A 13,506-nucleotide genomic window follows, 5' to 3' on the forward strand; every position below is an offset into this window, starting at 1 on the left:
TATATGGCAGACCTTTTACTCTGATCACGGATCATAAACCACTTTTGTCCATTCTGCACCCTCAGAAGGGTATCTCCAACACAACAGCTGCTCGACTTCAGCGCTATGCACTTCAGCTGGCGGCTTACAACTACTCCATTAAATATCGATGCCACAGTGATCATACGAATGTGGATATGTTTTCTAGATTACCAATGGTACATCACATGACAACATCTTCTAAAATCATAGAAACCCCTCCACAGCCTGTAAATCTAAATTCCAAAGTGATTGCTACTTATACATGCTCTGATTCTACCTTACAGGAAATCAAGTCTTTTGTTCAACATGGGTGGCCTAAAGTAGTTCGCTCTGACCTTCAGCCATATTTTACAAGAAAGAAGGAAATTGTGCATGACTCAGGCTGTCTGTTATGGGGGTCACGAGTGATAATTCTGAACTTACTGCAAACATTAGCATTAAAGTTACTACACAGCTCACACCAGGGTGTAGTAAAAATGAAGCAAAGAGCACGAGAATATTTTTGGTGGCCTAAATTGGATACAGATATTGTTTCTTATGTAGCTGCTTGCAATGCATGTGCACAGACACAGCGGAATCCCAGCAGGGACACCTCAAAAACTTGGCCATGGCCAAATGAACCTTGGACAAGAATCCATGTTGATTTTGCAGGGCCAGTGGATGGACGAATGTATTTGGTGGCTGTGGATGCTCATTCCAAGTGGCCAGAAGTAGTTCAAATGTCAAGTACTACAACACAACAAACCATTGTCGTTCTTTCCAGTATGTTTGCAAGATTTGGACTGCCACAAACTTTAGTCTCAGACAATGGTCCACAGTTCATATCACATGAATTTGAAACATTTCTAGATACAAATAACATCAAACACTGTAAGACAGCTCCATATTTTCCAGCCTCTAATGGAGAGGCTGAAAGATTTGTTCAAACTTTAAAACGCCACTTAGCTGTCTCTCACAAATCAAAATTTAATCCAAACTCCCTTTCTAATTTTTTGTTTAACTATCGAAACACACCCCATGCCACTACTGGGCTATCACCTGCAATGTAAATGTTTGGAAGACGCCTGAGAACTCCACTGGATAAAGTTAGACCAGAACATCCCAAACAAGAGTTGAACACTTCTAGCGTTTCAGAATTTGTTCTTCATGAAAGAGTATGGGTTAGAAACTACCGTGGCCCAAATAAATGGATTCCAGCTGTCATAATACAAGGCATGGGCAACAGAATGTTTAAAGTTTAACTACAAGCTGGTGGTACAGTTTCCCGCCATGTAGAACAAATGAGACATAGATCTCAACCAGCTACACAAATATCAAATGATTCAGATGGTAAGGATATCTGGCATGGAGTGTGGTGCCCACCTGAGTCTTCTGAGGATGAAAATGCAATGAACACAACTGAAACAGATCAACCTCAGAATGATTCTGTCCAACAACAAAATATCACAGGTGATCAACAACCATTGGGTACTCCTCCACAGACAATTTCTCCTGAACCAAATACTCTACGGCCCTCTAGAAACAGAAGGCCACCTTCTAGATGGCAATGTGAGGATTCAGTGAGAGATTATTCAGCAAGGAATGACCTAATCCGAAGGCGGACTTATCGCAGAAAACATAACTGTGACTAAAATCTAGGCTGCAACCTAGGTCTTGTGCACATAGACTATAGAGATAAACTGTTCTAAGTTCAAGTGTATGGTTTAGTTACTTGTTGTATGTTACAATATTATCCACTGTCTGTTCTTTATTTTTATTTATTTTTTATATTTATTTATTTATTTTTTTGAGAAAAAAAGGGGATGTTAAGATTACTGCAGCTTTTACTGTATCTTTGCACTAACCTTGTCTCATAATTATATGTTAGAAGTGCTGCAGCTTTAAGCTCAGCTCACCACACCCTCTGGGTGTGTCTGGGTCTCTGTGACATCATCAGAAGCCATATTAGTTTTACTGAAGAACCTGTTACTAGTGAATAAGCCATGTGGTTGTAGCTGAATAAAAGTTATCTAAAGTTCCTGCTGCAGAGTCTTCATGATATGTGCAAGAGACATCAGACACAAGGTAACAGCACACAACTGAATGTTCTAATCCTGACTACACAGAGAACATAAAAGTTATCATCACCCCAGACATCTGTCCCTGAGGTCCTGAAAGTTCTCAAACAATTTGGGGACTTTTCCAATTTCAGGATTAATGAACAAAAGTCAGAAATCTTAAATATCTCCCTCCCACCTCAAGAATTTCAGACCCTGTTACAGTCCTGCACTCTTAAACACCAACCACAAGCGATCAAATATTTGGGGATGTATCTAGCTCCAAACACGAAAGCCCTCCTAGAGCTTAACTTCACTAATCTACTTAATACTATATCGACAGATTTAAAGACTTGGAAGGACCGTCCCTTTTTATGGTGGGGTAGACTCCAAATTTTGAAAATGAATGTACTCCCTAGATTGCTGTACGTGATTCAAGCTGTCCCTATCACCCTACCACAGGGCCTCCTTACTCAGATACAACACGTTTTAGATTCCATCGTTTGGGGTAGCATAAAACCCAGAGTTAAGAAGGCAACTATGTACAGGTCAGCCAGAGAGGGAGGGTTGGGTCTGCTTAAGATAGAAACCTATTATCAGGCCACATGCTTACAGAGAATCATAGAGTGGCACAGAAATAGGGACTCTAAGGCTTGGATTCCAATAGATTCACATATACTTCACTCCCCCTCTCCGGGAGCTTTATGTTGGATAGCAGGGCAGAATCGACCCCCATGGTTGAAGGCATACCCGCTTTTACACCATGTGTTCGAATTATGGGACACGTTGATAAAGAGATTCCCAGGAATATCAACACTCAGATCACCCATGTCCCCAATTTCCCCGAATGCTGAGCTATTAGGGGGGGTAATGTTTGACAGGAATTACCTGAATAATTGGGAGATGGGTTACATGGTTCCCCTATTTAATTTACTCAGTGAGGGTAAACTCAAAAACAGGTCAGACCTTACAGACATCCTAGGTGGAGTTTTTCTTAGGTGGCTAAAATATAGCCAAGTTCACCATTTTCTCCATACCCACCCTCTCAAACAGTCACTTACAAGAAATCTCACACCCTTCGAACAGACATGCGCTATGACAAGTTCAGCACATCACACCTTATCGTGGGCTAAGAGACTCCTAGTTAATGCACATAGCTCGAAACTTCCTGATTATATAGAACGCTGGCATAGGGAATTGAATAAGACTATCACAGAAGCAGAGTGGGTTAAAATTTTTAATAACATAAGAAAATCTTCATCCTCAGCTAGATTTTTAGAGCCAAATTACAAACTCCTGACTAGGTGGTACTTGACACCTACCAGACTTAAATGCATTTTCCCTGCCTCGTCAGACCTTTGTTGGAGGGGTTGTGGGGAAAGGGGGACAATGACACACATATGGTGGGCATGTCCTAAATTGTCACCTTTTTGGGAGGACATACAGTATATCCTACAAGTCATAATGGGGCGGGGGGATTACTATCAGCTAGACCCGACAACGGCCCTACTGAACCTGTTACCTAAATGTAAATGTAAATTAAGAATACGACTAATTCAGTTGGCATTGAATTCTGCTAGATCCTTAGTCGCTAGGCTCTGGAAATCTCAAATCTGCCCGACCCTAAAGGACTGGCACTCTCACATGACAGATATCTTGAGAATGGAAGAATACAGTTTCTTTAAATCGAATAGGTTAGGATTCTTCCATGATTTAAAATTGATCTGGGATGAAATCCAAAATGATCTGAGGATAGAAGGGGGGAGCTTTACACAAGTTACAGGAGTGACCTAGGAGGAATTACAGGCCTAGTGTTATCTTAGAGGGGTATGGTCCCACCCCTGCCTGATACTCTAATAATGACCTCTTTAGCTTAGCACTTCTCTCAAAGGTTGATAGTTAAATACAAAGTTGAGGGATACCACTAGATGTGTAGAATATATACAAAGTGGTCTTAAATTAAGAAATTTCGGCATAGTTTTGTTGTTGTTTGAGTTATGTTTTGTACATTGGTGTCATTGTCAATCACCATGCATTTATATGCAGTGGGGCTACTGTTTTCAAATGGACTTATCACAGACAGTCTAGTTCTACTATTTCATTTTACTATACGGGGAGTTTGTTCTCCTTTCTTTTGGAGACTGATGGTTTCTCCCTCTTTTGTTTCTGTTTAAACTTTTGTATCAACAATGACATCCTTTTGTACCATGCTGCTAAATAATGATAATAAAAATGAATAAATAAAATAAAAAAATAAAAAAAGAATGAAGATGTGCATTTCAATCTTCAGAGTGAGAGGTTTTCAGTGTATATTGAGGCCCAGCTTCCCCTCAGAGTACAGTGCTTGTCAGAGGGATGTATATGGGGTATGGTTTGTGATTCTTTTTTCACCTCATGGAAAATTTATCATACTCCTTCAATAATTGGTCTTATCTTTTACCTCCCTCTATAGATCTTCAATATGCTACAATTCTATAACCTCTGCTATGTTTTAGTACTGGTTTGTCTGTCTACTGGTTGTTTCCTGTTGGATGAGTGTCTATTGATGAGAAGTTTAAACACGGTTTTACACCTGTTAGGTTAGCACACGTCCCTTTATTTCTATTGTAGCTTGTTTTCATGCTTCGGCTGAATTACGCACATTGAGTTAACGCACGTATGTCGTCAGTTATGCACACGTGTATGTCCTCAGTTATGCGCATGTTGGATCTTTGGCGCTTTTTATCCTTTTTAAATGACATAGCGTTATTTAGGATGTGAAGTTTAATGTATCCTGCTTTGCTTTAGCAGTTTGGCTTAGCGCGCATTGTTCCTGTGGGTATTTCTATTAAAAGCTACTTAGGAAGTTATTTCCTTACTTCAAGAGTTTTTTAATTGGGTTATAGTGTTTTATTGCTTTGCCTTGCAAATGCTATAATGGGGTTACATGAATCTGTCCCTAAATCTACCATAGAAGCAGAGTCCCCCGTAGCCCCTTTTACCATTATTAGGTGTGTTTATTGTTTAAGAAGCTGAAGTATCTACTCCAGCTCTTTTATGTGACTCATGTGTGAAAATGTTGATGCAATCAGACTAACCTAATTCTGCTTCTAGGGGTTATTAATGTTCCCTCAATCTGTTCATTACAGGTGAATTATACTACTAGTACGAGAAATCTTATCATGACGGCAGTTTCTGAGGCACTGTCTGCATTTCCGCTTTCAAGCAAGCGTTAAAGGTCAGTTCAGATTTACCTTCTACTAATACTATGTTTCCTGAAGTCAAGGATACTGTTGTGTCTTCAGAAGGTGAAGTTTCCTCTAGTGATGAGGAGTCTACCTCTGATGAAGAACCTGATATTTCCTTTTTAATTTAAAATTGAAAATATTCATTTTCTTTTGAAAGAGATTTTAATTAGGGGTTAAAGATCCTATGGTTTCTAAGGATAAGCCTTGTAATCATTTAAACTCCATTTTTCCCAATCCCTAATGTTGTCTACCACTTGATTTCTAGGGAATGGTCTAGGCCAGGTAATTCATTTAACACGTATGCAAGGTTTGAAGATTATATCCTTTACCTGCTGCTTATGTTGAATTCTGGGAAACTGTTCCTAAGGTTGATAAGGTTATTTCCACTCTGATATACTACTATCCCTTTGGAAGAAAATTATTTTTTAAAAACCCTTTGGATAGAAAATTAGAGTCTTTTCTTAGAAGGACTTTTTTTGCAAGCAGGGTATTTGCTTAGGCCAGCCATTTCTATTGCTAATGTGGCTGCTGCTTTAACTTACTAGTTATCTAGTCATTCAGATCCGTGTTCTAATGACTTTGTTAGTGACAATTTTTCGGGTTTACTAAAAAATGCAAATTCTTTTACTTATGATGCTTTGTTTGATATGATAAAGATTAATATCAAAAGCATGTCTTTGGCAGTCCTTGCTAGGACAGCCTTATGGCTTTAGTCCTGGTCTGCTGACATGATGCTTAATTCCAGGTTATTGTCTCTTTCTTTTCAGGGAAACAAGCTGTTTGGGTCCACTATTACTGGGGGTAAAGGCGCTTTTCTTCCTCAAGACAATAAGTCTAGAAGGAAATCTAAAGCTTTGAATCGTTTTTGTTTCTTTCATTAGAATAAGAAATAAAAGAGTGACACCTCTGCTCAGAAGCAAGGCACCTCTGAAACCGTCTGGAGGCCTAGTGTTAACTGGAACAAGTCAAAGAAGGCTGAGAAATCTACCCCTACTACCAAATCTGCATGATGATGTGGCCCTCGATCCAAAAGGCTTGGTTTCAGTCTGTTCCAGATCCCTGGGTTCTAAATATAGTTCCCCAGGGTTATCAGATAGGTTTCAAAACAAAATTTCCCAGAGGGAGGTTTCTTCGGTCCAATGTTCCATGGAATCCTCTAAAGGCTCAAGTTTGCTCCAGTTATGGAAACTTTGGGAGTGATTTACCAGTTTTTTTTACATGAACAGGGGATGGTGTTTTTATTCAAATCTCTTCATTGTTTCAAAGAAGGTAGGTATTTTCAGACTAGTCTTGGATCTGAAAGCTCTGAACAAGTTTGTAAGAGTTCCCTCTTTCAAAATGAAATCTATTCATTTTAAGTATGCTTACCTTCATGTTCCAATTCAGGGAATTATCAGTTTTCAAAGGTTTGCTTGAATGATATCTTAGTTCAAGCTACATTTTTCCCTTTAGCATAATCACAAACCAACTAACTATTGTTGTTTCTTCAACAACATGGTTGGAAGATCAATTTTCCAATGAGTTCTTTGATTCCTTAAATAAAGGTTACTTTTGGGGATTTCAATAGATTTAGTCTCCATGAGTCTGTCTGTAACAGAGACGAGAAGATTAATTGGTGTCAGCTTGTCTGAACCTTCAGTTTCTCTCTTTTCCCTCTGTTGCTCTTTATATGTAAGTTCTGGGTCTCATGATGAGCAGCTTCAGATTAAATTATGTTTGCTCTTTTCACATGAGACCCCTTCAGCTTTGTCAGTGGTGTAGTGATCTTACTCAGCTGTCTCAAAATATATTTCTGGATCCCAGTACAAGTTAGTCTCTAACTTGGTGGCAGGATCATCATAATTTCTTTATTTAAGAGGATTCTTTTGCTCATCCTACCTGGACTGTGATCTCTACAGATGCAAGTCTTTCAGGTTGGGGAACTGTTTGGGGGTCTTTGAGAGTACAGAGAGTTTGGGATCCTTGGGAGGCAAGGTTGCTTATAAATATTCTAGAACTCTGTGATATTTTAGGACTTTTCAAGCTTGGTCTCTTTTGAAAAGAGAATCTTATCTCTGTTTTCAGACAAACAATGTCACAACAGTGGCTTATTTCAACCATCAGGGGGGAACTCTCATATCCCTGGTCATTTTTTAAAATTCTCTCATGGAAGGAAAACAATTCCTATCTAGTCTCTATGATTCATATTCCAGGAGTGAACAACTGGGAAGCAGACTTTCTCAGGTGTCAGTCTCTACATCCAAGAGAGTCGTCTCTTCACGTGGATGTGTTCAATCAGATTGTGGGTCTTTGGGGTCTCCCAGAGATAGACATGATGGCTTCTCGTTTGAACAACAAACTTCCCAGGTATTTTGCAAGGTACAGGGTCCCTCAAGCAGAGATTTTGAGTGCTCTAGTATCTCCTTGGTCTTTTCAGCTTGTTTGACTGTTACCTCCTCTAGTACTTCTTCTCAGAGTGATCTCCAAGAGAAGCCTAGAGAAATTATCAGTAATCCTAATTGCCATAGCTTGGCCTTGCAGGATTTGGTATGCTGATCTGGTTCCGATGTCCAGTTGCCTTCCTTGATCTCTTTGTTTGTGGCCACACCTTCTGTCTCAAGGCCCATTTTCCTTCCGGATCTCAAGTCTCTGAACTTCATGGCATGGCAATTGAACGGGTAGTACTTAGACATAGAGGTTTCTCTGATTCTGTGATTGAAACCTTAATTCAGGCTCATAAACCTGTAACTAGGAAAATGTATCATAAGGTCTGGAAGACCTTTATTTCTTGGTGTATAGATCTTGGCTATTCCTGGCATTCTTTATATATATATATATATATATATATATATATATATATATATATATATATATATATATATATATATAGGAAGGGCCTATCTGCCAGTTCTCTGAAGGGGCAAATTACTGCTTTCTCAGCCTTGTTTCATAAGGAAGATTGCTAATCGTCCTGATATTCATGGTTTTGTTCAGGCCTTGGATTGTATTAAGGCTGTAATCAATTCAATTTATCTTCCATGATATCTTAACTTGGTGTTAAGGGTTTTGCAGGCTCCCCATTTTTGAATATTAAACTGCTTTCTTGGAAGGTTTTATTCCTTTTGGCTATCTCTTCTGCTAGAAGAGTTTCAGAGTTATCAGCTCTTTCTTGTGATCCTCCTTATCTTGTTTTTCATAAGGATAAGGCAGTTTTACTGACTACTTTTGACTTTTTTGCCTCAAGTCATTTCTTCAGACAAAATTATCAGAGAAATTGCCCTAATCCCAAGAATGATTCAGAGAGATATTTGCATAATTTGGATGTTGTTAAAGCATTGACATTTTATATCAATGCTATTAGGGATTTTATACAGACTTCCGGTTTGTTGTTTCACTTTTTCTGGTGCTAGAAAAGGACAGAAAGTTGTTGCTGTTTCTTTGGCTTCTCGGTTGGAACTCTTGATTCACAAGGCTTCCTTGGAGGCAGTTCAGCCTCCACCGCGACAGATTTCTGTTCATTCTACTAGGTCAGTCATCACTTTTTGGGCTTTCAAGAATGAAGCTTTATTTAACCAAATTTGCAAGGTGGCTACTTGGTCTTCCTTGTATACTTTTATGTTTTTGCTTCTTCTGAGACAACATTTGGTAGAAAGGTCCTTCAAGCAGTTGTTTCAGATTGATTTGTTCATGCCTGATTAATTTACCCTTTTAAGTGCATTTTTAAATGTTCTTGGGGTTGTGGATTTAATTTCTCAGTGAAAAAGATATGTTTTTAAATACCTCCCTTTATGTTATTACTTGTGAAATCCACAGCTTGGGTATTAGTTCCTAGGAGTAATGGATCATGGACTTTCACCACCTGTATGAAAGAAAACATAATTTATGCCTACCTAATAAATTAATTTCTTTCATGGTGCTGAGAGCCCATGAGACCCCTATGTTTTTAGGTTTAGTTTTTTTGAGCACATCTTTTTTTCCTTGCTCCTTTTATGGCTCTTCCGTTTTCTTATCACTATTCTTCACTATTCATTAGACTGAGGTATGTGTGAGGTGGGTTTTTCAGAGCTCTTGGGGTTTGGGAATTTTTGCCTCCTCCTAGTGGTAAAAGAGTAATTCCCATGAGTAATGGATCGTGGACTCTCACAACCATGAAAAAAATGAATTCAGGTAAGCATAAATTTTGTTTTCGCGTAAATTGATTCTTAAAACATTAGCCCAGAGGCAGCCCGATTTGGTTTGTCTTCAAGAAACACATCTAAAGGAATCTGAGGCAGTCAAACTCAAGATAAAATGGGTTGGAGAAGTAATCTCCACTAATGGTACTAATAACAAATGTGGAATCGTAATATTATTACACAAACAATTAGATTACAAAATTCTAAAAACTGAGATTGATAATGAGGCCAGATATATTTTATTGCATATAATGATTAAAAATATAAAATTCACAATTTTTTGTATTTATGCTCCCAATAAATTTTCACTTAGTTTCTGGGATAATATCCAAAATAAACTGTTCCCGTATTCTGGAAGTAATTTAATTCTATGCAGTGATTTCAACATGACGCTGGATCCCTCAATAGATAGGTTCTCACGCAAAAACATAGTCAGTAATAGACAAAGTGCTAAATATTTTCAGAGACTTTGTTATAAATTGAAATTAACAGATATTTGGAGATTCCAAAACCCTGATACTGCGTCTTTCACTTGTGAATCTAAAAGTCATAGGACATTCTCTAGGATTGACTTATTCCTGATCTCTGAGTCTTTATCAGTATGGCAATCTAAGGCAATGATAGGCGAAGTTCTGATTTCGGACCATGCAATTATTGCGTTAATATTCTTATCATGCAAGGAAGACAGGAGGCAGAAACCGATATTTTGTTTCCCCCGATACCTATATTCTGATCCTAGGTTTCGATTTTGGCTACAGTCAAAATGGCTTGAATATGGTTCCAATAATAGAGAATTTGAAAACAAAGTCGAAACCTTTTGGGAGGCCTCTAAAACGGTCTTAAGAGGTGATATTATAGCCTACCTAAATATACGTAAGAAAAAGATTAAACTACGGGAGGTTACTTTGGCCGAGAGAGTAAAAAAGGCCTTCATCATAGTGCAGAATACCCCATCACAAAACAACTGGGATAACTATTTTCTTATTAGAAAGGAAAGAGATCTCTTTCTTAAAGAACAAGTTCAAGCTGAGGAGATAAGAATAAATAGGTATTACAAGGGACTGCATGGTTCCTCAGCTAAATATTTGGCAAAACTTACCAAAATCAGGAAGAGAAAAAATCTTATACCAGTTATCAAAGAGAACAAGACCAGATATACAGAGACGACAGATATTTGTCGGGTTTTTTCTTCTTATTATCAAGAACTATATTCATCAGTCAAAATTAATCTGGATGTGCAGGAAACATTCTGGTCTAAAATTGAGGTACCTAGGATGCAGGTGGAAGAATTAACAATGTTAAATGATAATATAACTAGCTTAGAAATTAGTAAGGCCATTGATAATCTGAAATTTAATAAAGCTCCTGGTCCAGACGGATTACCGGCGGAATACTATAAATGTCTTAAAGATGATCTGGTACCAGTGTTAGAGAAACTCTTTAATGAATATTATACCCTAGATATTCCGATATCATCTTATTTTTCAACGTCACACTGATATTGAAAAAGGGCAAGGATCCAGAGGATCCAGGATCTTATAGGCCCATATCAGTTTTAAATTGTGACTATAAGATCTTTGCCTCAATTCTAGCCAATAGATTTTCTCTTGCTATACAGAATCTTATCCACTCAGACCAGACTGGTTTCATGGTTAAGCGGAATGCCTCTAAGAACATCCGTAAGTTAACTACGCTGATAGATTATGCATGGAATGGAGAGCGAAAACCCAGTTCAGATATCTGCAATGACATGGCAGTTCTCACTTTGGACGCTGTCAAAGCATTCGATGCCATTGTATGGGATCATCTTTTTAATTCACTCAGACAATTTGGGATACAGGGCAATTTTCTGCAATTTATCTATAAAATCTATGCGAAGCCAATTTCATTTTTACTGGTAAACGGAATGATCTCGCCTAAAATAACCTTACAGCGAGGTACAAGGCAGGGATGTCCATTGTCGCCCTTGCTGTTTAATGTAGCTTTAGAACCATTAGCGATAAGATTAAGGAATAGTTTAGCAGGGATTTCAGTGGGTTCTCTACGCCTAATTACATTACTATATGCTGATGATATTCTTGTGTTCTTAGAAAATACTCAACAATCTATCCCAATTTTGAGACAGATACTAGAGGAGTTTAGCGCATTTTCAGGATACAAAGTAAATACAGAAAAAAGTGAATTAATGTATATTGGGAATATAGCTACAAGTTATTCCGGTAATCCGTTTAAAGTGGTAGACTCTATTAAATATTTGGGTCTAATGCTGCATAAAAATCCGAAACACTGGTACACAGATAATTATTTCTCATTATTTCAAAAAATCAAACAAGATTTGAAACTATGGACCTCTTTTCCGATATCTCTCACTGCGAGAGTAAACTTGATTAAAACCATTATATTTCCACGTCTTCTTTATCCGATACAAAACTTGCCCCTTTTTATCACAAATAGGGATCGTAGTAGTCTATATGGATCTATCTCTAAATTTATTTGGCAAAATAAAAAAGCACGCATTGCTTTAGTCAGGCTAATGCAGAAATCACGGGCCGGCGGCCTATCACTACCTGATATTAATCTTTATAACACTGCAGCGATGGTAAAAATTGCTATTGACTGGCTGGCAAAAACAGATACATTCTCCTCTGCGGTACAGGAATCCTTGCTGACTTACCCTTTCGCATTATCTGCGATTCTACACTGTAAACCATGTCAATTACCTTCTAATGTTGCTTCATTAATTACTATTAAAAATATAGTTCTGGCGTGGCATAAGTTTTGTAAATCTTTGGAAATAGATTCTTCAATTTCAGAATTTCTCCCAATTACGGGTAATCCACTTTTTTCCCCTGGCTTACGCCAGAGAACCTTTAAAAAATGGGCTGAAAAAGGGTTAAATAATATCCTTCAATTAATTGGCATAGACCAGGTAGTATTAGAAGGGGAAACTTTGTTTTCCCTTTATCAATTACCTAGATCAGATCTTTTTGCGTTCTTTCAGATACGCCACTTTATTGGGTCTCAGGCCTGGAACTTCCCCCTTTCAGATGCATGGTCCGACATCAGAGTCCTAATACAGAAATTGGTGGCTGGTGCCACCTCGATTTCACTAATTTATGATATTATGCTGTCCAAACAATCGCAAGGCCTCCTGAGCAAGATCAGTGATCACTGGAGTAGGTCAATCAGAGATATAGAGCCCGAGAGAATTATACAAAGTTTTCAATCTCTAGAAGATTGTAAAGTCCCCTCTACTTGGAAAGAATCGCACATGAAATTAATAAATAACTTTTATCTTCATCCAGTTAAATTGGCACGATTCTATCCATCTAGATCAGCTCAGTGCTCTAGGTTTTCATATAAGGAAGCGGACTTAATACATATGTTCTGGACTTGTCCTAAGATAAATCAGCTTTGGCTGAAAGTCTTGTATTGGTTTAATAATATACATGGTGTGACTGTTTCCCTCACGTTCCGGGATATTATCCTACTGGTTGAGTCATCGAGCACTCTTGACAGGCATTGGACTCGCTCCTTAAACACTTTAATATTAGCTGTCAGACAGAGTATTCTTAAAAAATGGAGAGCAAAAAAAGGGCCCGTACTATCAGAGATCTTGTATGCTATTCTAGATCAAATTATTTTTGAATCATATCATCTGCAGGAGGCCTCTGAAGCCAGAATTAAAAAGTTCCTATTTGGGTGGTATCAGTGATGTGCAGTCACTAGAGGCAGGTGAGGCAGTGCTTCACCTCTCATATGGGCAAAAATATAATTTTTTTTTATTGACTTTAAAAAAAAAAAAAATTGTATTTTTTTTTCCCCAGCATTTTTTTTTTTCACAGCTATATGTTGTGCAATGGAGAGGCACAAGCAAGTCTGCCCACCATTACACAACATGCTGCGCCATCTACTGGATGAAAGTGGTTAAGATCATTGCATGGCCCATTAACTGCTTATTTGAGGCAGTCCTATTTGGGCTGAACCAATCCAGTGAGAGGCATTAGTAAATGGAACTTAGGGTTGGGGCTGGATGTTAAATGATATAAAATAAAACAAAAACGGAAA

This window comes from Bombina bombina, chromosome 8, assembly GCF_027579735.1.
Source record: "Bombina bombina isolate aBomBom1 chromosome 8, aBomBom1.pri, whole genome shotgun sequence".
NCBI classification, from domain to species: domain Eukaryota; kingdom Metazoa; phylum Chordata; class Amphibia; order Anura; family Bombinatoridae; genus Bombina; species Bombina bombina.